This window comes from Neofelis nebulosa, chromosome 12 (assembly GCF_028018385.1).
Source record: "Neofelis nebulosa isolate mNeoNeb1 chromosome 12, mNeoNeb1.pri, whole genome shotgun sequence".
Lineage (NCBI taxonomy): Eukaryota > Metazoa > Chordata > Mammalia > Carnivora > Felidae > Neofelis > Neofelis nebulosa.
The window spans coordinates 44,203,113-44,223,902 of NC_080793.1; the positions used below are offsets into that span (position 1 = coordinate 44,203,113).

At 40.6% G+C, this 20,790-nt stretch overlaps 1 protein-coding gene across 7 annotated transcripts in view; it reads left to right on the forward strand.

The window, feature by feature from the left end:
* Positions 1–20,790, forward strand: part of MOB3B (MOB kinase activator 3B) — a 203,702-nt gene that overhangs the window by 55,167 nt on the left and 127,745 nt on the right. Inside the window, exon 1 of one of the 7 annotated variants that reach the window (XM_058695175.1) lies at positions 5,225–5,330. The exons of the other annotated variants lie outside the window; for them this stretch is intronic. The gene's annotated coding sequence lies outside the window, so the exon portion shown is untranslated. Of the gene's footprint in view, positions 1–5,224; positions 5,331–20,790 lie in introns of those variants that run through there. 7 annotated transcript variants of the gene reach the window in all.

Consider the following 20,790-nt stretch of genomic DNA (forward strand, 5'->3'; position numbering starts at 1 on the left):
TTTGTGTTCCCACGTGGCAATAAACTGTGAGAGCTGCCTTTTTTACACAAATTCACTCACCAGTTTACTGCAGGCTCCACTACACCCCATTGCCTCCCTGGCCCTGAGAAGACATTTCATTTGAGTTGTTGCTTTCTTATACCAGCTGTTTACTCATTTATGTGGCCTAACCTGCCCCAGGAGGTATTTGACCTTGTTACCATTTTTTACCTGGAGCATTTGGTGGATTTACATTTGTTATCATTACTGATATACTTTAATTCATGTCTGCCAAAGTCTTTTGTGCTTTCTATTTGTCCTACAGTTTCTATGTTTCTTGTCTCCTTTCTTGTCTTCTTTTGGGTTTATTGGGTTTGTTCTCTCACTCCACTTTTTTTCCTGTACACTTCGAAAGTTATATTATCTTTTCATTCTTTCAGTGGTTAACCTAGCATGTATCTTTAAAAGTTTTTTTTAACATTTATTCATTTTCGAGACACAGAGCATGAGCAGGGGTGGGGCAGAGAGAGAGAGACCCAGAATCCGAAGCAGGCTCCAGGCTCTGAGCTGTCAGCACAGAGCCTGATGCGGGGCTCGAACTCACAAACTACAAGATCACGACCTGAGCCGAAGTTGGACGCTTAAAACTGAGCCACCCAGGCGCCCCTACCTAGCATGTATCTTTAACTTACCATATTCTAAAGTGCTTAATATCTTTATCTTCCTCTGAACAAAACCCTTCCCATTTATGCCATACCAACTCCTATGCTAAAAAGAAATCTATGTACTTTTTAAGCCCACAAGGCATCGTTTCTCTTACTGTTTATATAGTCAATGTTTGTATTGATTTATCTATATATTTACCATTATGTGTCCTTTTAAGTCTTTCTTATATCATGAGATCTTATATCTTGCATCTTATATCTTCACAATTTCTTCTTTTAACTCCATTTATATGTATTACATCTATGACCAATTGTCTATTTCTTGGATTACATTCTTTAAATTTTCTTTAATGGGGATCTGCTAATGGCACATTCTTTCCAGTTTTATTTGTCTGTATAAGTCTTATTTGGGTATTATTTTTTTTTTTTCTTTTTCTCCACTTTACTACTTTGGAAGTTACACATTCCATTTTTTTCTCCCTCATCCCCATTGCCACTTCCCCTAAAATTATGGTATGCATGACTAGCTTTAAATTAAAAAAAAGTATTCAGAATCTCTATTCTCATACCAAACAACACAAGGACCTTAGAATGTTTTAATGTACTTGTCCTTCCATATTATTGTACCTAATATTTTACTTCCGAGTTGTTTATAACTACCCCATAATTTTAAAAAGGAAACGTTTTAAACATTTGGTATTTACTTATTTACTATCATGTTTATTAGCTTCTTGGCTCATCATCATTTATCTTTTTTTCTCAGTTTACTTCATATTGAAATATATTATTATTTAATATTTTTTTCAGGGACCATCTGTGAATTGGACATTCTCTTATTTTTTGTATGAATATGTCTTTATTTCAGCCCCATATTTGAACTGTAATTCAGTTAGATATAGAGTATTAATTTGACAACTATTTTCTTTTACCACTTTGAATATGCTATTCCATTATCTTCTGGCCCCTATGGCCCTGATTAAAAGTCTGCTGTTAATCTTATTGACATTATTTGGTTGGTAACCTATCTTTTTCTCTCTGGTTGCTTTTACAACTTTCTCTTTTACAACTTGGTTCAGTATTCTGCATTTTACCACAGTGGTGTCCGGGTGTGTGTGTGTGTGTGTGTGTGTGTGTGTTTCTTTTGAATCCTGCTTGAGACTTGTGATGTTTCAAATAAAGAGTATAGGCATTACTTTAATTCTGTTAAATTTTCAGCCATTATCATTTCAGTATTGCTTCTCTCACAGTTTCCTACTCCTTCCTCATAGAATGCCAATTAAATGTATATTTTATTTTCTCAATCTACTTTTCATGTCTTACAACCTCTCATATTTTTCTATCTCCTTTTTTCTCTGCTACATTATGATTAATTTTTTCAGACCCATTTTCCATGATACTAATTCTCTTTTCAGCTATATCTAATATTCAACTTAATGTTGCATTTTTAATGCTTAAAATTCTATTTTTTCTTAAAAATCTTGCCTTTCTTTCTTAATAGAGGGTTTTTTTGTGATAGTTTTTATTCCATCTTTTATTTAAAAAATAAATATAATTAGCTTATATATCCATCACATTATTCTATTACCACCAGCTCTTGGGGTGCTAATTCTTCTTCTTATTGTGAATATGGCCTCTCCCTCTGGTTGTTTGTCTTGTTTGTTCAACAGGAATTGTTTAATCTAAGGGAGTCTTGTGAGTCCTGAGTTAGGAAGATATTTCTACAGAGCAATTTGAGTTTATTTCTACACAGACTTCTCTGGTCCTGGGAACATTTTTATGGTGATTTAGAAGCTCTGGATTCTTGCACAATATAAACAATGTAAATTTAGGCCACATACTTATGCATGCCACAGACTTGGTGTCTTGTTGTTTCATTAGATACATTTTTTTTTCACCCTGAGATTGGGGCAGAATACACACTTACTTGCCTCTTCCCTGAGCTACTGAGGATCAGTGGTAGTTTTCCTGGCCCTATTTTCATTTTTTTTATCCTACCTTTCACAGTCCCAGGTCCATGTCATCTGTCCTTACCTGGACATTAAAATACCAGCCCTGGCCCCAGCTATATTCAGATTCAACTTACCTCTGAGGGATCACAGTATTTACTGTCATGCCTACTACTTTGGCTTTGGAGTCTGTCCTCATTTCTGGCCTGTCTTTTAAACAAAAACAAAAACAGTTGTATTGTCTAGGTCTGTGAAGTACATTCTCAAGAGGTTCACATTGGGCTACATTTTTTGTATGTTTAGAACTGAATAAGGAGCTGGGTGAGTTCAGTATGACATTTTTTTTTTTTTTATAAACTAATTTGTATACAAACTAATTATTGACTACCTGTCATGTGCCTGGCTTTGTTATAGGTATGGGGGTATAATAAGAAACAAACAAAAAGTCTTTGTCCCTTTATAGTTTACATTCTCAAGGGAAAGACAAAACAAACAATAAAAAGGTACAGTAAAATCAGATAGAGTTATGAAGAAAACTAAGGCAGAATAATGGGGAAGAGAGAGAGGGAGACTGGGTTGGATCAAGTGTGCTTTACTTAGGATGGCAAAAGATGCCTCTCTGAGGAGATGACATTTGACCAGAGGCTTACATGAAGTGGTGAAGAGTCATGCTGATATCTGGAGTAGCATCCCGGGCCCCCACAAGAAGCATAACCAAGTCATGGATTAGCTTTTCAATAAACTTATTAAGGCAACCCCTGTGAACCAAACCAGTATTCAGTACAAAATGAAATGTGAGTCCCCTTCTTCATAAATAACATATTTAGAATTTCAAGTCAGCTACAGTGGAGCATCCAACAAAGTGCATGGCCCTTTTGAGTACTCTTCTCCAACTTCAAAAGAAAATGGGGAGGGAGCTGGTGGGAGCCTGGAAGAGAGCCCTCAGATTGTGACTCAGGTCGAACCCCAAGTGAAAGACAGAGGAGAGGAAGGAAGATGGAGTAGAAGCATTCTAGGGTGTTTGGCAAGGCTGTGGGAGAGTCCTTGAGCCAAAGACACCTGTCAGGTGAATTTTTCATCTCCCAGGAACAAGCTTGCCTTATAGTACCCTTGCCATGCTCAGTCACTGACTAGGAGTAGATTGTGGGAAGCGTGGCTTTGGCACAAAAGTAGAAATGGATTTCAGAGCACAGCAGCTGCGACTCTTGGCCAGTTATGCTCCTTATGTGAGGTGTATCCTCAGGGCAACCACACTGGGTGGAGAACTTCCCAGGAAGAAGGAACAGTGATTGCAAAGGGTCTTGTTATGGGTTGAATGATGTCTCTCCCAGATTCATATATAGAAGTCCTAAGCCCTAGTACCTCAGAACGTGACCTAATTTGGAAATAGGGCCATTTCAGTTATAATCAGTTAAGATGAGGTTGTACTGGAGTAGGATGGGCCCCTAATCCATTAAGACTGATGTCCTCTTAAAAAGGGGAAGTTTAGAGACAGACACACACACAGCAAGAACACCATGTGAAGATAAAGTCAGAGACTGAGGTGATGTGTCTGCAGGCCAAGGAACATCGAAGATTGCTAGCAAACTGCCAGAAGCAAGGAGAGAGGCATAGAATAGATCCTTCCATAGCTCCTTCAAAAGGAGCACAGCTATGCTAACACCTTGATTTTAGATTTCTAGCCTCCAAAACCATGAGACAGTAAGTTTCTGTTATTTAAGCCATCCAGTCTGTGATACTTTGTTATGGCAGCCCTAGCAACCTAATGCAGCCCTGAAATGATAGTGAACTTGGTGTGTTATAGAAACATCAAGGCCAACGTGGATAGAGCAGGTAAGTGAGAGGAAGATTTATAGACGAAGGAAGAGTATCCAGAGACCAGATCTGTAAATTATGTCTTTGTGAACCAACATAGCAAATTTGGTTTTATAGTGACTGTAATGGGAAGACTTTACAGAGCTTAGACACTGGAGTGAAGGGAAAGAGGAGAGTAGAACAGCCTCTCTTCTTTCTCTCACTCATTGTGTATATTTTGCCCTTTGCTTTTGTTTGTTTGCCTGGAGCAACTAGATAACTCCAGTTGCTAGTTTTGGAGATGGGAACAGTGGGTACAGAGCTTGCCTGGAATTTACAGGAATGGAAATTTGGATGTTTGACATGTTTAGAAGTTTCACACTGTTTTGCAACTTGCTTTTTAAGTTTTGTGGACTAATCTTTCCATCTCAATACAAAAATTTTGATCTCATTATATTTTGAGGGCTGCCTAATGTTTCTTATGTGGATATACCACTCTTGATTGAACTAGCTCCCCCTGAATGGACTTTTGGGTTGTTTTCCTTTTTTATGTGCAATTGCAAAGACCAATGCTTAAAAGCCACATTATTTACTCTTACTGCATAACAAAATACCCAAAAATTTGGTGGCTCAAAAACAACAACATATATTGTCTTACAGTTTCTTTGGGTCAAGAATCAGGGTACAGCTTAGCTGGGTTCTCCAGTTCAGGATCTCTCACAAGGCTGTAACCAAAGGGTAAGCTGGGGCTGCAGTTATCTGAAGGGTGGAATGTGGAAGGATCTCCTTCTAAGCTTACTCAATGGTTGTTGGCAGGATTCAGTTCTTGGTGGACAGTTGGTCTGAGAGCCTTCATTCTGACTACTGACTGGAAGACACCTTCAGTTCCTTGTCATGTGGACTTCCTCAAAGAAGAGCTCACCACATGGCAGCTGGCTTCATCAAAGTGAGCAGGCAAGAGAGAGTGAAAGAATATGAAAGCAAGACAAATCAATCTTCTATAACCTAATCTCAGAAGTGCTCCCCATCTCTCTTGCCAAGTCTTATTCTCTAGAAGTAAATCACTAGGTCCAGCCCTTACTTAGACAGAGAGGATGACTCAAGAGGCATAGATATCAGAAGGCAGAAATCATTGGGGACCCTCCTAGCAATCTGCTTGTCACAATAGTCCACTATATGTGTCCTTTGATAGATTGTTAAGGTGGGTTTGCTAAGGGAAACGTTACACGTATTTTAAATTTTCAAGTGTAACATGAGATTTCTTTTTTTTTTTTTAATTTTTTTTTTTAACGTTTATTTATTTTTGAGACAGAGAGAGACAGAGCATGAACGGGGGAGGGTCAGAGAGAGGGGGAGACACAGAATCGGAAGCAGGCTCCAGGCTCTGAGCCATCGGCCCAGAGCCCGACGCGGGGCTTGAACTCACGGACCGCGAGATCGTGACCTGAGCCGAAGTCGGACGCTTAACCGACTGAGCCACCCAGGCGCCCCGAGATTTCTTTTTAAAAGCTTTGCTCAAGATTTCAAGGCGCATTTTGAAAGGACTGTTTGCTATTTCCTAAGAAGGAGAGATTGTAGATCCTCAAAGAGGCTTTGGCAGATTTTGTCATGAGCATCTCTTCCCTTGCTGTCTTCTTTTTCTTGCCCCTCCAAAATTTCCCAGAACAGGAAATAACTGTGGGTCTTGTAACAGAAAGAATAGAAAGGTTCTAACCAGCAGGTACATGCCATCCCCATCATCATGGCACCTAGTCTAGGGTATGCAGACCTGGGTTGTGCCATTAAAAAAAAATGTCATTGCCTTAACTCATTTCCTGGCTTGGGTGAGGTGTTTCCAGCCAGCCTTGGTGAGGAGGATGAAAAAGTAGTATCAGAGAGAGGTAGGTTGGGCTGATGAGGTCTAGGGAAAATCCACTTGAATCATTTCTTCTAAATCCTCAGTCCTCAGGAGTTTCTGGTAGGCCATGGAATAATGAGGTGTATGTTTGTTTCTTTATTAGTCAGAAAGCACCTTTACTTACAAGGACCTGCTTATGTTTACTGGGATATGGTTGGAGGAAATGCAGATTATCATTAGAATTACTTTGTCTCCCTCCCACGCAATTTGAGGTGGCTTTATAAAATTAAATACATCCTAAAGCTAGACTATTATAAAAATGAAAGGATTGGTCTTCCAAGAGTCTGTGGCTGCAATCAGGTCAGGTGCCTAGCTGGAAAGCTCAGGCTGTGTTGGCATCTTACCAAATGGATGCCAGGATGCCTTCCTCTTGTGAACAAGGTGGGGTTAGGGGTAGAACTGGAGTAAGATGATGATGTTGAGGGATCATGTTGATGGAGGCCATCATCTACTTTTCCAGTTTGTGGCTAGCCCTTTGGGTGGAGAAGGATCTGGAATTCCCTTTACTCTGCCCCCATTTTCCACCTTCTGGTCCCCGTGTTGCCCCGAGAAGCCACAGGGTCCTCTCTGATATGGATCAGTTTAGGGACCTCACTCTCAGGGCAGCAATTCCATCTCGGCTTGTGATGCCAGCACGGAAAGCTTTGCTTACTGGAAATGTTGAAGGTCAAGGCCCTGCCTCCTTCCTGTCTGGGCCCTCCTGCAAGCCTAGTGCTGAGAGAGCAAGTGAGCGAGCGAGGCTTGCCGAAGGTGGAGTGAGTCCATGTCCCAGCACGACCTCGCATTCCCCCTCTGCCCTCCCCCAGACGCCTTCACAGGTTGTGCTCACGTTTCACAAGATTACTTCACTAGATGAGAAAAACGTGTATTCTGTGTAGGACAGCTAGCCCAGTGGTGCGGATTGCATTCCCTACAGAAAAGAGAATCTGACTGTAGTACCCTTTCAAAACTGAAATAAATCAGGGCTCCTTGGCTCCACTGGCTTGGTCTGTTGGTTTTTGTCTTTTTCTAGAAGCCACGGTGGGTTAGGGAAAATTAGGGGAGACCAAACGAGAATCAGCTCACTATATAATCACTCAACAATCTCTGGAGTGGGGAAACAGCCATCTTGTGATTTAAAATATAAATATTTGCAAATGATTGTATCATGATCAGTTATATAAAAATCTGCATTTGACATGTGCTAAAGTGGCTGTTAGATTTTCTTCTTCTTTTTTTTTTTTTAATATGACAGCTTTGTCTGTGTGGAACTCTGTATTTTTCAGTCTTCAACTATATTAAGCCTTTGAATTTTTTTTAATTGACTAAAGTTGGTGGAAGCAATGTTTGTAGTTTTGCTTATCAGAGTTTTTATAGATTCTTACACCACCCTCTTCCAAAAGGAATTTGAGTCATCTGGCACTTATATAAAATCAAACACTAATAAAACTCAATAAGTTGCCTTTTTTTTCTTTTAAAGAATAAAATGCAGTTAGAAGGAAATAGAGTAGGAGGTAGTAGCAAACACCTGTTTTGATCTCTTGCTGGGCAGGTGTTGTTTTCCTAGGAATGGTCACTGTGCTTCTGTTTTTCCTCCTCTCTCTTAGAGCAAAGAGGAAATCTCTTATGGAGGCTTCTCAATAGACATATTGATGAATGTAGAATCTTAAATGAAAAGGAAGTCAGTGGATGTGGCTTCCTGGACTCTGTGCTTGGACCAGAAATAAAGTGAGTCCTCACCACAGGGGCTTGGCTCAGCCCAGTGCCTGCGGCCACAGTTGTTTTCCATGGCTTTACTTGAGCAGTTCACTTCTCTGGGCAAAAGTTCTCCATGCCTTTGGAAGGTTTATAGGCTTCCCCCCACCCCCCGCCCCCTCTAGCTTTTATTGTTTTTAAGAAGAGTGGGCCACCCTCACTTGTCATTAAATAATAGTGTGGGGGAAAATAAATACAACTATCCAAAGAATAAAAACAGGAAGAACAAAAACCACTCCCCTAAATGAATGAAAAAATTACCCCCATCCCACTTTTGTGTGGTAACTGTTTCCATGCAAGGTTGATTTAGAAACTATGAGAAGGTTTTTTCTCTTTGATTTTTGGTTGTCTATTTTTAACATTTCTGGCAAGTCTACACATTGTGCTTACATAAGAAAATCAGAATGGAGATATTTGGTATTTAAAAAAGCACCCATTGACTCAGGATGAGTTTTTCTGGCACTGCTGTGAGAAGAGCTCAAATAATAGGCATAAATGTCTAATCAGCACAGGCTTGCCCGCCAACTTCTCCCTCTGGGCCCTGGAAACACTTCCTGAATCAAGCCCCTGCCCTCCAGAAAGTCTCCCCTGCCTGGTAGCAGGAAGGAGGTGCAGAGCATTAGCTCTGATGAGGGAAAGCCTGCTGTTCCTGGCAGCCAGGGCATGGTTAAGGTGGATCAGCCTTTTCACTAATCATGGACGATTGCAGAGTACCTCCAGGGTGGCCGACCCACTGTTAGCCTCTCTCCACCCACTGCCTCATTTTGTCACCATCACAAGCCTACCAGGTGAAATCCACTAGGAGTGTTTTTCTAAGAGAAAGAAAGCAGAAAGCCTAGAGTTTTCTGTCCAGAAGGGACGGGACACACATGAATGAGTGGGTTCAAGAAAGCAGTGTTAATGATAAGAATTAAAAGCCAGTGCTTATGACAGACCTATTTGTGCCTGGTGCTCTGTCACATGCTTTATTTGGATAAAGGCATTTCAATCTCTTAGAAATACTATGGGATAGAGATTCAATTCTATCCCCTTTTGTAGAAGAGGAAACTGAAGTTTAGCGATGTTGCACAAGCTCGGGAGTCCACAGTGCTGAAAATGATAGATGTGGGAGTCAACCCAGGCTGTCTGATCACACACTCATTTACTTAACCACCAGCCTGTATAATAGAGGGGCCCACAGACACAGGCAGGGTGTGGTTAACTGGACCAGGCTTTCCATTGGTGGTGTAGCTGATGGACCAGTCAGGGAAAGGGCCACCCTCTCTATTTCCACTGTGATTCAGGTAAGCCTTCCTTCTTCCTAAGGACTTTTTCTGTCACTTTACTGCTGGACATTCATCTTTCCAGATGGCCACATTTCTCCCCTGACCATTCTCCTCAGTAAGTGAGTTTTGGCCCAGGGACTCCTGGAGAGGCTAGGTCTGGTGTGTCAAACTCCCTGTCCTAGGGAGTTCTTAAACATTGGAATGCATCAGAGTCCATACATCTGAAGGTGAGGGGCGGGACCTTAGCGTCTGCATTTTGAACAAACATCCAGGTGATTTTGGTCTTCTGTCATTTGTGATGGTCCCTAGGAGGTCCAGGGGGAACTTGATAGTCAATGGACAGATGGCTCTGGGTGAGTAGGGGGTGTATTTTTTTTCTTCAGCAACCATTCACCTTCTACCAGAGACCCCAGAACTCGAGAGGAGAGAAAGAACAAACGGGAGGCAGTGCTGGGGGAAGAGTGTTGAACTCAAGCAGAGTGAGTGGAACTCATAAATATTTGTTGAGAAGCAAGGGTTCAAATGAACTTAATAAGAATGAGTAGAAACCAAGCCAGATTAGGGAAGGGTCAGGAGGGAAGGTAAAGAGGTGGGTTGAAACTTCACCTGAGTGACAGCTTGTGTTTGAAGTGTGATTTGATGGAAACTCAGGGGCTCCCAGATAGGTGGGTGGGCCCTGACCATAGGTGGGTCAGACAGGGAGGAGGGCATGAGAATCACAAATGATTCGGACTGTTTTGGTGCAGTGGAAGGGTTAAATATTCAGAGCTTTGTAGCAAAGGGGAGACAGGGTCACTTCCTAACAGTGTGGTCAGGAGAGCCTGCCTGGAGGTGGTGGCAGATGTCTAGGCCTTAAAGACTGAAGAAGGATGATGGCAGGCGGGCCAGCCGAGGAAAGGCCAGGGCAGAGATTTAGTCACTGACAGGTGCAGTGGCCATTAGCGGCCTGGTGCACTGTCTGCTCTATAGAGCCAAACCTGAAGGTCCTCAGGGAGGTTTCTGTGCCTGTTGGGAGGGGTAGACTAAGAGTGAGTGTCCTTCTCCCTGCTTATACCACAGAAGAGAGAATTTTTATCTATTTTTCTATAATTGGGTCCCACATAAGGTTTTATTTGGGAGAAATGGACTGTCTTGCTTAAAAAAATAAAAGCCTTAAAAACCACCCAAATCCACCACCGGGGGATTAAAATCTAAATAAATAAATAAATAAATAAATAAATAAATAAATAAATAAATAAATAAATTTATATAATTATATATAATATAATAATTTGGGGGCCCTTTTGAAGGGTGCTTAGGTGTCAGCTTTGCTTAACCATTGAAGAGACTCATGGCTTTGTGGAAAGAACACTGGCCTCAGGTTTGAGACTTTGCTTTTAGCCCTAGACTGTTCTAACTGTGGATCTCACCTCACTTTTCTGGATATGAGGCATGTCTGTTTCTGTTTTTGTATTTAATACATTAAGAGGTTGCATTGAACACACACACATATAATCTAAATAATAATAAATAATATCTAATAAAATCTAAAAAAAAAAAAAAGAAGTTGAATTGAATTAAGTGATTTTTGAGGGTTCTTCCTGCTGTAAAATCATATCAGCAATGATCTTGCTTACAGGCCTCCCAACATACACACAGGTGGGTAGCAGGATCATGCTTGAGGAAAGTGAATTCCTTGGTACTCTGCAGGATGGTGGGGACACAGGTAAGGGGTCACAATGCCTGCTGCCAGGACCCAGTATGAAGGGGTACAAAGTGGACAGGGATGGATGTAACAGAGGCCTGGGGATGGACATCAAAGTCACAGAAGCAGAGTTTGCACCAAAGAAGGTAATAGGATACATTTTCTTCTTCCATTAGAAAAAAAATTACCCAAGTTGATTGACTTCTTTTCTTCCCCATTATTTTTTCTTTGAGCTATATATTTTAAACTTACTTTTTAAACAAAGCACACAGGTAGAGATTTTTGTAACACTATGCAAAGATCTTTACAAAGATCTACCATGAATTTTTAAACATTCTTTTAAGGCTGGACATAGTTCCAAAGGACCTGACTTTTTTAGTGAATGCTGGAAAATGAAAACCTGTGAGCTGTTTAGATTGGCCTGGGGAACCACGTGTCCAGTGGCTGCTGCTGACCTTGTGTCAAGTATCTCTGTTTTCTGAAAAGCTTTCTTTCTTTTTTTGTTTGTTTGTTTTTTAATATGAAATTTATTGTCAAATTGGTTTCCATACAACACCCAGTGCTCGTTGATCATGTCATCCTGATTCCAGGAGCATTGCCCTCTCCACCGGAGAAGCAACTGTTCATGGGTGCAGTATTTGATTAGCCATCACTTAGATACACAGTTCAACTGCAAAACTAATGACTTCTTATTTGTGCTGGGTCCTGTGTTAGGTACTCAAACTGCAGTAAAGTCTAGGGTATGATCCCACCCTCACAGACTGATGGAGGGGCCAGACATGTGAGCTCAAGAGTATAGTGTGAGGTCAAGATATGTGTGTGTGCGAGAGAGGTATGTACAAGAGGCGGAAGTCACAGGACAATGATAATTGGCCTCTCCTTCTTTTTCCCCCCTTCTTTCTCCACCTTTCTCCCCTTACTTTATACCAGAGGTTAAATTTAACTCAGAGAGAAATTTGTGCCAAATGTGTTTGGCAAAGAAGAGGCCTCATCTGGGTTGAAGTTTCTAGATTACCCATGGAGAACACTGGTGATATGTTCCTGAACAGTAGCCACATACAGCATGGGACTATAAAGTCTGCTGCTCACTGACTATTGGGGAAGGTTTATAAACACCTCACAGATGAGTGGGTACTCTGTTCTGAGCATTCTCACTCTTTTTTTTTTAAGTTTACCTATTTATTGTGAGAGAGATAGCGTGTGCGTGCACACACATTCACATGAGCTGGGGGGGGGGGGGGAGAGGAGATAGAGATAACGCAGAGCCAGATGTGAGGCTCAGTCCCATGAACCAGGAGATCGTGACCTGAGCTGAGATCAGGAGTTGGATGCTTAATCAACTGAGCCACCCAGGCACCCCAGGAAGTTTATTTTTAAGTGAATTTTAGATGACTTCTTTTTAAAAATTTGTATTTTTTTTTTTTTTAAGTAAGCCCTATGCCCAACATGGGGCTGTGTGGCTTGAACTCACGATCCTAGACAAGGAGTCACATGCTCTACCAACTGAGCCACCCAGGCCCCCTGAGCATTCTCTTTATGCCTGCAGCCGAACAGTAACTGAGACAGATGCTCTCTGTGACTGGGTTATCTCTCTTGTCTGAGAAAACCCTGGAGAAGACTATGTGCCTGGTATGTAGGCACAGACTTCCTGCAGATAAATTTTAAGTTGTATCTTGTATGGGGCTCTCCTTTAATTGATGTCGCAATGAGTCTCTACCAAAACCCAGCTACCTTTGCAAACCAGGCTGCACAACCTAATATTGGGGTCTCCAGGATGGCCCCCAGTACACAAATAATGCCACTCTTCTCTACATGGCTTCTGAAGAAGTTAACGCAACAACAACAAAAACAGATATCAGCTTACGGAAGCCAGAATGGAAGACAAATCTCTAGGTCTGTTAGCCAAATGAGCCTGCTAATACACCCCAGAGTTACCCACTTTTCCCATGCAGCACTGGAGAGAGCAGGCTTCCTCCATTCAGAAAGTTGGGAAAACCACAAATAGCACACTCCTTGAAGGCAGGCAGCTCCCAAGAGCTGGATGAGCCAGCTGAGCATGCCCAATTGATACTGGTAAAATTTACCAATTAATTACTCCTTCCACTTCCCCTAGCCAACGTTAGTAAAAAGAGAAAGACCAATTGTGTACCTAGGGAAGATCCTCATAAAATCCAGAAGTGGGAGAACAGAACTCTGCTCCCAAATTTTCCAAGAGTTTATATATTTTAGGGTCAGATGCTCAGCTCTTACAAGAAAGAAGTCAAAGAACAGATCAGATTATGGTTCGGATCCTGCATGATCACGAAGCCACCTGAAACCTAACAGAAGTCTGGATTAATAAGTATGACATTTGACATTTGCCCATCTTTAGTACATTTTCTCACTTAGCCCCAAACACACTGTGATATTGATACTCCTGCCCTCATTGATTCAAAGAGAAATTGAAACACAGAGACAGTGTTTAACTGAGGAGGGTAACCAGTTGAGGGGTAGAGTTTGGACTCAAGACTGTATCTTTCTGACTGTAGAGGTAGGGTCTGGCACAGTCCGCCATGTGCCCATATCCTTTTCAATTACTTGTTTGATTCCATTTTATTTCAGACCTCTTTTTCAGTTGTGGAATGTTCAGACATGTAGAGAGGATGGCATCATTAATTATTTGTCTCAGTTTTATCTCTGTCTTACCCTCTATATCCATCTGTTTTCACCAAAGCCAGTTGAAAAGCCCACAGGTAGATGGTTGTCTTTTCTCTCTTGAGAGTTTCTGAGGGTGCAGTTGAATCCTCCAGCAGGATCACTCTAGCAGAGGTCACAGCTGAGTTGTAATCTGATGTGTTGTATTAAATGTAAAGCATTTTGAAGGTTAAAATGAGGAGCTTTTATACTCAGTTCTCAAAAGTGTTTGAAGGATTACTGGGAAGGCAGGACGGATATAATTTGCCCTAATAATGCACTAGATTGTATTATATGCAGAAACACTGGAGCTATCTTACAGTATTGAGCTAACCAGGCTATAGATGTAGGAGAATATTGATGCATCATCAAATCACTTAGATTACTATTTCTTTTTGCCTGAGAATCAGAAGTCTATCCAAATTGAGCAAGAAGGAAGCATTTGATTTGTTTCCTCTTATTCAGGGCTCCCATCATCCCTATTCCCTGGCCCTGTTTCTTAGTCATAAACACATATTTGAATGGAATCATTTTCCTTGACTTCATGAAATTTCTTCATGTTCTGTCATCAGTTTTGGTTCTCGTTGTCATTAGTCCCTGTGCCCATACTGCATAATGATTTTCCATTGATGAAGTGATTTCACTATCTCTTTAATTTTTACAGTAATCTTGAGAGATAAGTGCTGTTATCTTTAAAGCAAAACTGAGGCTAAAAACGGGTGTCTTGTCCAAAGACATAGCTAGTTAGAGTCATTGCCAGTCAAAATCCAGCCCTTCTGAATCTAAACCACAAAGGTTCAAGAAATAGAAGGCTTTGGTAGTGGCACATGACCAGGTACATAGGGCTAAGTCTTTGTTTCTCCCATCCCTTTCCCTAACCTAGAAAGTTCCTCTGTTAGAGGAAATTGCCCTAGAAGTTCCTCTGTTTTTGTTTTGTTTATTTGTTGTTTGTTTTTCATTTTGTTGTTGTTTTTGTTGTGAACTACCCAAAATGTCTAGAGAAGCAGTCTTAATTAAAGTTAGAATTTTGGAGTCAGCCTGCCTACTTACAAGTTCTATGACCTGAGACAAAGTTTTAATCTCACTGTGTCTCAAGTTTCTCTAAGTGTAAAACGCGGATAATAATAATACCTAACTCATAGAACTGTTAAAAAAATTAAAATAGATTGCAAAATAAATATTAGTTATTGTTACTGTTACATAGTTAGGTTGAATAGAATTTTAAGCATTCTAAGATTTGTCTTAGAAGCTGTTTGGCCTCTCAAGAATCTGACTCTCTGTTAAAACTAGCATCATAATATGATTCAGAGGATGATGATGGTAATCGCAGACCAGATTACTCAGTGCTTACTGTGTTCCAGACATTTTACATATGCCCTTTCAAATGATCAGCAACCTGTAGATGCTGTGCTCTTAGCTATTGAGTTATATTGCTCTAAATCTTGCCTGCAGTTGGTCTCACTTTTACCCATCTCCCCAAGCTAAAAATAGTATTGTTTGAAAATTAGAACTGTATTTTCCAATTTACAGTCTTCTAGCCCATTTTGTTCTCTCCGCTCCCCTTCAAAGATCTCTTGCAGTGGTTCCAGATGTCACACATAAGTTCCCATAGTGCCGGGTATAAAAATTTTCCAGATCCTGAGACTCAAATTCACTTAGCGTGGCTAAGAGTAAATAAGTCTGTTGACAGTTACAGGAACCAACTTCCTTGAATTTGTACATTTTTCCTTTAAAGCAAGACTTTTCCAAGAATGAATTGTCATACCCTGTCTCAAAGAGAAAGAAGGAAATGGTAATTGACAATGGCCTTTATCCCAGTATCTGATAGGGGTTCTGAGTGACATCACACCAGCTGGTATACACCTGTGCTTTAACAAGCAAAATCTATTTTTTACTTGCCTTATTTTTTTTTTCTTTTTTGAGTTAAACAACAGAAATTTATTTCCCACAGTTCTGGAGGCTGGAAGTCCATTGCAGCATGGTTAGGTTCTGGTAAGAGCACTCTTCCTGGTTTGCAGATGGCTGTCTTTTCACTGTGTCCTCACACAGTGGAGAGAGTAAGCGCTGGTGTTTCTTCCTCTTCATATAAAGGTACTAATTCCACCATTGTGCTCCACCCCCATGATCTCATCTAAACCTAATTACCTCCCAAAGGCCCCACCTCCTAATACCGTCACATTGGGGGTCAGAGTTTTACATATGAATTTTTGGGGCACACATTCAGTCCATAGCAGAAGCAGAATACAAATTAACAATATTTGAAATCAAAATAAGGTTATTATTGCAAGTCTTGTAGACATTTAAAGAATAATAAGGGAATATTATGAAACTTCATGTCAATAAATTCAACAAACAGAAGAAATGGAAAACTTACTTAAAGGACACAACTTTCTGAAACTGGCACAAAATGAGTTAAAAAAATCTGAATAAAAATCTGAAAATGTAATTTAGTATACTATATGTTAAAAATTAAATTTAAAAATGAAAAAAAATCTGCCTTAATTTTTAAATTTCAGCTATTATAGTAGCTGTCATTCCGTCCTATCCTCCATTTCCTTATTTTTACATGTCTTAGGTATTGGGTCCTCAAATCCTATGTCAATTTTTTTTTAACTAGAAATATTTTTAGCTAGTGCAAAGATCTGGAAATAATACCGCAAGTGGTTACTGAGTTGGAGAAGTTTTTCTCCCCTTTGAAAAATTAATAAAATAATTAGGATGTCTTTCATAAATACTTAATGGGTCAACTGAGCATTTATCTTCTAATAATTTTACCTTCACTATTTTTTTTTGAACTGCCTCAGGATTGAATCCATTCTGTCCAAGGTTGGATCAAAGATTTGCCATCTTCCTCATTACTGGGAATGTGAGCCAATCTCTCTTGGGCTCCAGAAGGCCTATATTTAGGAGAATGTTATTCCCTTTAAGAAAACATTTTTTTTAAGTCTGTCTTTTCTTCACCAGAACCTAAAAATGTCATGAATTAAACCACACCAAATAAATCCTACCCGCTTTTATCCTTCTACCCTTTTCACTTTTTCTCCCCACCAAACATCCTCTTCTGAATGGTGACGTCACTATGTCTGTGAGTGAATGGTGAACCATTACAGGTCTCTGCTGTAGCCACCCATACATTGATCGATCACTGCTGTTGCTGTCATTGTGGTGCACAAGGCTGCATGTGATGTTTTCCTCTTCAGAACATTTACTTCCATTTCTAATGGTAGAATGTCTGTGCTGGTGACTGAATAAATAAGTGACTGAACCAGTAAGAGGGTAACTTAAATGTTGATGTTGAAGAGGGAGGAAATGTCAGAAATGACAGGGAGGGTCGTGTGACAGACTTCCATAGAGCTGTACCTGCTTACACTGACTTCATATGGTTCAGAAATAGCATGGCCATTTGGAAACTCGGAAATCATGCATGTCTTTGAAGATTAAAATGAGGCAAGTGTGTTTCTCCCAACTAATCTAAAATACAATGATATGGTGGCTTGAAGTTGGGGAGGTATATTAGTTGGGGGAAGAAATGTGTCTCTTATTGGAGCCTAGAAAGGTCAGATGATATTCATTTCATTCACACACTCCTTTAAAGTAAAAACCTTAGCTACTTTTATTCGGTTTCTGGGGTGTCATAAAAGAGTTCCATGTACTATTCCAGTCATAAAGAGAAAAATGGTGGAAAGATGAGAGATCAAGCTAGTCATTCTTCAATTCTGAAGAGCTTGAATTTTTAGGTAACACATGGGAAAAGAGCAGTCCATTTGGGAGAGAAGTTGGACAGATGTCTTTATCTTTCAGGAGAGGATGCTTCAGAGCGGCCCAGCAGCTGGTAATGTCAGACCTCAGTGAGTTGACACTGAGCTTACAGATAGAGGTGGAGTCCCCAAAAAACTACAGTGCAGGAGGTTCAATTTGTTTTTACTTCCATGATTTCACTTTGATGCAAAGGGTTTTTCATTTACTGTCACCTCTTTGTTCATTCAGCAAATATTCAGTGAAGTTGGCTATGTGCCAGGCACCATCCAAGCTCCTGGGACCCCAGCAATGAAAATGACATGAAACCTTCTTCATGTGGGGCACTTCTGGGGCATTTCCCTTCCCTTCCCTCCTATGGTGAATCGCCCTGCCGGCTGGTCCTGCCAGGAGTCCTCCATCCTGTAGATGAGATAGTGAACTTTTTTCCCCGAACTAATACCAGCTTTGGTTTCTCTCCTTTCTGTCCTGCCCACCCTTCTGTACTACCAACATCTCTTTAGAGGTGGTCACACCTAGAAAGATGGATCTCTCCAGAGTGAATGGGAGAATTGCTTCATTTCTTCCTCATCCTGGCAAGGACACTTTGAATTTTCAACTAATAAGGCAGAAGACATCAAGAGGAAAAGAAAAATAAGAACTTTCCTTGCCAGTGTTGCTTAGTTACCTTGTCAACATTCCCTCGCAGGCTGGCCGAATTCTCCGTGCATATTTTTATAGTGCACATGTTTTATTGCTATAATTGATCTATTAAGCAGAAAATATGGAGAACACATGGAGCTCCTGTCAATTTTATGCTGTTTATTTGGGTTTCCATTTTTCTCTTTCCATGAGACCTCACTCTTCAGTACCCTTTGCATTCCTAACTGGAATAATCCTGTGAAGAAGTCACATCACTATCCACGTTGATGCATTTCACTTTGTAGCTTAAAAAGCAAAAGCTGATAAACTAACCTCAAACTAGACAGCAAATTGTGGACTTTTCAAAGGCAGACACCAAGTTTTCATCAGCTCTGGGTCCTTGGTGCCTAGCTTTGAGTCTGGCACATACAAGGTCTTTCGTAAATGTCCATTGATTGAATGAGCAGTTGGCTTCAGATATTTATTGAGAACCAGCATTGTAGTAGACACTATTCATAACATAAAATTTTATTATAGTTCTACCCAGGGGGCAAAACTTATGACTTGTTCTTTCCTTTCTGGAGACTGGACAAGGACAGAGAATAACAACTGTGTTGTTGCTAGTGTTACATTTTCTTTAGCCAAAGAAGCATTTCTGCGTGAGGCTGCAGCAGCCATTAGCAGCAGCCCCATTCCATCTGGTATTTATGGAAAGTTATTTACTGGGAACCTTCTGGGTTCTGGGCGCTGTGCTCTCCAAATCAATCCAGAACAATAGACCTGGTCATTGTCACCATCAGGCATTTGTATTCAAAACAGTGAGTTTCTCCTCATTCTTCTTACACACACACACACACACACACACACACACACACACCACACACACACACACACCTACAAACACACGCATACACACACACCCCTGAAGACTATGTTTATGAAGCAAACTGTCCACAAAACAACAAATGGAAGTATATTTAGTTGTCCCTTTACCAGGCTAGTCAGGCAGCCTTCCTACCCAGTGCTCCTCAAAGTACATACTTCTGAGATTTTGTTAAAGTGCACATTTAGATATACCAGGTCTGGGGTGAGACCTGAGCGCCTGCATTTCTAGCAAGCTCTCATAGTGACCTAAGGTGTAATCTGTGGGCTGTAGAGTTAGCATCACCAGGGAATTTGTTAGAAATGCAGATGCTTAAGCATCACCCCAGACCTACTGGATCTGAACCTGCATTTTAACACGATCCCACCTTAACATTTGAGAAACACTGCTCCAACCATTTAATAAGCCCACTGTATAAATTATGGGCAGGGGTTCTGACGGGGCTTGGGGTTGGAAAGTAAGTCCAGGTGGATTTCCTGTTCCCTTTTTCATTTCAAACTTCTGGGTATCTTCCACAATATAGCATTTGACACTCAAATAAAGACACAGATGCCTGTTTGTTCATCCATTCAGTTAAATGAGGAAATTGTTATTGCCCATCCTGGATGGCCAGTGTCATTAAACATGGGGACTTGCCTATCAGCTCTTTGCATTTCCAGGGAGCTTCATTCTAGATAAAAAAGTTTGAGCAAAAGAGACATCGTAATGTTTGAGCATGGCAGAATGTTTAATGCATTTGGAATGAGGACTGGAGGAGATCAGAGTTTCTGTTTCCTTATCTGTGAAATGGAGATAAAAATACCATCTGTTCTAGCTTTCTTTATAGTCTTGTTGTGAGGAGCTTTGAAATCTACATGTGAAGGAGCTTTGAAAACATAAAAGTGTTCGTGAGATTTCAAAACAGTTTTAGTGAGAAAAAAAATCATCTATGTTTTAGTGCTGAGGAGTTCTGGGTTCAAAATTTAGCCTTACTTTCTACTAATTTTGTGATTTTTGCCAAATTACTTCATCTAGCTGAGCCTCAATTTCTTTTTCTCTTAAATGGTCATAAAAACATCCACCATGTAAGACTATAGTGGGGATTAAAATGTTAATAATTGGGGCACCTGGGTGGGTCGGTCCCTTGAGCCTCTGGCTCTTGACTTCCGCTCAGGTCATGAGCTCGTGGTTCATGGTTTCAAGCCCCACACAGGGGTCTGTGCTGACCAACGCAGAGCCTGCTTGGGATTCTCTCTCTCTGCCCCTCCACCGACTCATGCATGTGTTCTCTCTCTCTCTCTCTCTCTCTCTCTCTCTCTCTCTCAAAAATAAAATAAACATTAAAAAAATAAAAAATAAAACGTTGATAATACATGCAAAGGATCTGGTACATAGTAGAGTTTAATAAATGGTAGCCAGTAGTGGCACATTAAGGGACTTGGTTGAGACATAATCCTCCAAAGATGATTGTTTTCCCCTTCAGTCAGCCTTTTACATTGAGGCAAAAAGAAAGAGTGACTTTAAAGCTGGTTGAAGGTCTGAATAAATACCCATGTGGTTCAAGAGACTGATGTCTTGAAGTTCATTATCTAAGTATCTCTGGAAGAAAAATCTCCAAACTTCATGAGATTTTAATATTTACTGAAGCATTTGTGAGTACCAGCCACACTGCAGGGTTTTGTGACAAGGATTTGCTATGATTATTCTGTCTCATTCACATACTTTCATCAGAATGGAGGCTCTTTTGATGGCATGCACAGGAGACTGGCAGCGTATGCAGGAAGGTTTCCCATTGGTGTCCATGCAAGCAGATACTCCAGGCCCCAGGGAAACAGCCAAACAAGTGATACTGAGGGTCATGTAAGGTGATGCAAGAAGACTGTTCTGAGGTCCATGGTAACTGACAGCATCCTC